The sequence below is a fragment of the Pectinophora gossypiella genome, chromosome 3 (assembly GCF_024362695.1).
Source record: "Pectinophora gossypiella chromosome 3, ilPecGoss1.1, whole genome shotgun sequence".
In the NCBI taxonomy this organism is placed as follows: Eukaryota; Metazoa; Arthropoda; class Insecta; order Lepidoptera; family Gelechiidae; genus Pectinophora; species Pectinophora gossypiella.
In genome coordinates, this window is record NC_065406.1 from 17630514 (window position 1) to 17635288 (window position 4775).

A 4775-nucleotide genomic window follows, 5' to 3' on the forward strand; every position below is an offset into this window, starting at 1 on the left:
CCCCCATTTGTCTGTGACACAAAAACTACAAACCACTTTAAAAGAAAATGAATATTCCTACTAGCCATAGTAGCCATCTAGCCGTAGAACAGTTATTCTGTGACGCATCCACGAGCAACTATAAAAAGCAACAGTTTGAATGTGGAAAAACAAGTGGTACACTTTCAGGTTTCTGGGTCATCAGCGAACCGATAACTTGTCATTTTACTACCTTGTTATCTCTATAGATATTATTGTAACTTCACCGCGTTTAATTAGAATATTTTGTATGGAAAGTCCATCCTGTTTGTAATGATATATATCTATCTATTTAGGCGAGCGTATCCTATCTATCATCAAAGATTCAAGGCTTAAAGTTTGTTCTTATATTAAAGACTTGATGTTTCGTCCACTCGGTAGAAGATTTCGGACATTACTTTATGTATGTATCCATGTAGGTATGTATATATTAAGTAACAAATACGTGTTAAAGTTCTGCATCTATATTGGTTTTGTAAGATATTCGAAAGGGATATATTATAATGAGACTCGGGTTTGAACTTGTTAAGTTTAAGGTAAATGTAGGTTAGACAGAGATAGACAAGTATGTCATGAGGTCAATCTGACGTCATCATTTTTTTGAATTCGTCATTGATTAGGTCAAAGTGAATAGGTATGATGGATAAAAAACATTAAAAGCCGTTAAGCAACTTACTACCTAAAAAGTCGAAAAGGAAAAGTCAATAAGTTATTTCGATACATCTAGTTAAATCAAATTATTGTTTTTATTTTGTGTGTTTCGAAAGGGTATATTGAAAAAATGCATACAAAAGTCATACAAAATTGTACATATAACAGCATTTTTTAAACTACGCCATAAGCATAGAATGAAAAAATTAAGAGTGTTTTTTCTGTTTCTATTAATTTTTATAAAAGTATTATTTTAGTCTGTGGTGCTTATAACTTTTTAAATATTCTCAATAGGTACAAACACTTACCTGGGAATAGCTGGAGCAAGATTAACGCAGCAATCCTTGAAGGGGTGTCAAATCCGAATCATCATTCACTATGTCCACTTTGGTCAAACTTTCCCACTTTGTCAATGACAGCCACTTTGGCAAGCGTGCCACTTTGACAGTTTATAGTCACTGAGGTGCCTTCAACAGCGTACAGGGACAATCCGGGGTCAGGGTTCAAGGTACGGGATAGTAGACTAGAACAAGAGAAAGCTAGATTTAGAAGAGAAGCCATACATTATGCCACTACGCTACTATTATTTGGCTGTTTTTTGTCTTCTTTGATACTCACCATTTCCGAACATGATTTTTTATTTGAATTTTTCGCGGTAATTTCGATGGAAAAATGATTTTTATTAATAATATTTTCTATTCAATTACTTATTAAATTTATTAATTCAGTACATTTCATAATGTATTTTTTATAGATTATTTATTTCTATAACGAGTAATAAAGGGTTTATTTATATTGTTTTAAAACTATTCGAATAATAAAGACGCTATTCTCGATGCAATTATGGTAAACCGGTAAAATGAAATAGGCTATTTGCGTTGCGATAATGAATGAACGGTGTTGTGTTTTCGTATCGCCGCTTAATAGGTGAACGACTTCGCATATAAATACCTATTCCACCTCAATTGTTTAAGCACCTGTTTTTGTTAAGTAGGTCATTGATTAAGTACCCCAAATAGTACGTGATGTACGATTTTAAATTACAATAATGAATATTCTAAGTATTTTAAGTAATTACAATGAATAAATTATCAAATGAGTAACAAAATTCATTAAAAAATATACCGTAAACGTTTTATAGTAGAAAATATCGCGTGACCTACATAAGTTTTCCGCGGAAAAGTTTTTGACAATATAATTTTACGAGGTTTGGCACTTTATTAGAAGTGAGGCCAATATTTTTTTAATAGAATAAATCTATTTTGTCTAAATACAACTTATTAAAAGGAGTGTGCTGTCCAAACAAAGAGTTGGATGTGTGTCGGCGGGTGTGTGGCGAGCGCCGTTAAAACTGTAAAAAAAAACCAGTCGGGCGACCTTCTGCCAAAAAGCCAACCCGCCCGCGCTCGCTCGTGGAAAATCGCTTTTCTCTGCGCCCCACACAACTATCTCCTTATACACACCATACTGACCTATATAATTCTGCAGCCAATTTTGTTTCCAATTTTTTTTTTGCTAAGAAACCATGCGATTAGTAAATAGGGCAAACCAGTTAGTTAAAAGAAAAGAAAAAGGAAAGATGTGATTGGCATAAATAAAAATAACGAAACAAAAACAATCTAAATTACAGAGGAGGGTAGAAAAAAATTGTAACTAAAAGTAAAATAAAAAATAAACAAAAAAAATGTTTGATGGAAAAATGAACTGGCATCCATTCACTGTTTCCACTCGTCCAAGTCACTGTCACGTCACTTTTAAAAATGCCAATTACAATTTTTCCTAGGGCCTCGGGGGCAACGTACACTGTTTGGTTGGACGTCACGGGTCCACGGGGCACACGGTTAGGGCCACACTGTAGCTGATCGCGGACGGGCGCGGGCCGCGCGGGTTGTCGACTGACTGCGGCGCGCGCGCACCCCACTCACTTCCCACCAAATTTTCTGCCACCACCGGCCGCAGGGGCCACCAACCGCAACCAAACGCGGCCCGCTAGCGGTTCTCGACGCGAGTGACGTCGACGTGGCGCGCTGATTACCGCGCAACGCTCATTTACAGTTCGGCTGGGTCCAGCTGTGGGAGTAGTGAGACGTAGGTACTAAGTTAGTAACTGTAGTAGTAACTTGATATAATTATCAATAATTAATATAACCTCTAGAAATAGGTTCTTCACAAACAAACTGTGTAATTGACAGGAAACATAGGCGTTAGAAGTTCATAATGAATTTATTTTATTCTAGCTGACTGATTATTTTCTGTGGCATTATTGCAATTTTGATAAAAACATTATTGAGTTTAATTTGAAATCATTATTAGATAGTACGCTCACGTAGGTATATTGTAGGTGTGCCTCAATTATAGTGATTAGACTAAAATTAGCATGAAGTGTATTGTTCTTGTTTAAAAATAAAGCGTCTGAGGTTATTCACCTGCCTAATTAGGCACTCCTTGATATCGAGCATTTGCATACCTAGCAATGGTGATTAACACAGTTAGGTACGTCTATAGTTTTTATGCTAAAAATATACAGCCATTTATCTCTTTAAATCGTTAACAGAACCCACATACTTCAAAATGAAAATTTAGACCCAAATTTGTTAGCTACTACGTGGTTTCCATACTGTTTTATTTAACATATTAAATTAAGAAGAAAACACAACAATTTGAAAATATTTTACTATCTAAAATCATTCACAAACTAAACCTAAATGCGACGCATTTCACTTAAAGTTGAGCTTCCCTGGCGGCTGCTATCTCCGCGCGTGTACGCACGCACGCCCACATTGAGAGCGCACGCACACAGCGTCGCCCGCGCAGGCCTACAGACCTACAAACAGCTTTCTTCGCCGGCGCTCTTACTGTGCCGGCTTACAGCCGCTATTTGTGCGCTGCACCTTATAAGTGGGACACCAGAGTGTGCGCTGGCCCTCACAAGGTCCTCCTTGCTTAAGGTCACTGTCGAAGCTGATTAACGACGAACCTAGTCCACGGAAATTTGTGTGAGATCGCTCGAGAGGAGGTACTAATGAACTTATGGTGACCCCTGTTTGGTTCTCAAGGGCAGTACGCTGGTTAGAAAAGTTATGGTTTTTAAGAAAATTTATTATTATTATTTATTTAACAGTTTATTGTACACAGAACAGCAACAACTTAAAAAATCTTCATATTTTTAGAAAATGTTCTTTTAGCGTCTATAAAGGTCGTCTATTCACATTCTATACCTAGCTAGCGGGGTCTGTAGAGTACCGCCTACTTTCAGGATAGTAAACGTTACTTGCCCTAATAATCATAATCCAAGAACCTGTCAAAATCATAACAACCGTTCGTTGATTCCGTGACCCTTACTTATATTAATTAAATATTTAAGTAAGTAAATACAGTTTTCAATTAACTGTTTGTACTCGTTTAAAGTGTTACAGTTTGTAACGACACAGAATCAGTATAGCACTGTATAACGAGAATTGGCAAGACTTTTTGTGATAGGTACGTAGGTACTTATAGTATACCTTTATTATGATAAAGTACTTAAGTGAATAACTCTCACCCGGTACAAAATTTGAGACAACAGGCCTGAGGGTGCCTAGTTGGGCGCGAACCTCGGCTCAGGGCGTCATCTGGGACGATTGTATTTGAAAGAATTAATTACTATTGACCTTAATTAATTACGGAAAAATCAAGATATTTTTCCGAGCTTCAGAAAGGGCACGTTAAGCCGTTGGTCCCGGCTATTAGCTGTAAAAAGCACCTTCACGAGCCCGCAGTGGAGCAGTGTGTTGAATTATGCTCCATACCCCCTCCGGTTGATTGTGGGGAAGCCTGTGTCCAGTGGGACATGTATAGTTTGTTTATGTTATGTAATTAATTGCGGACTTATGTACGTTCTTTTTCTCTGGGATGTGAGTTTACTGACTGATCTTATCAACCCTAGTGTCTGAGTTACTATCTAGTCAAAAAACGCTACTGACATGGCTCATGTAACGACACACTTACTTAAATAAATAGTAGACGGCACTGCTTAACATGCCCTCCGAAGCACGGATCATCTTCTTTTCGTATAATCAGATGATCGGTCTGTTACTGGCGTCTAATTAGCAATAATGATTACATTC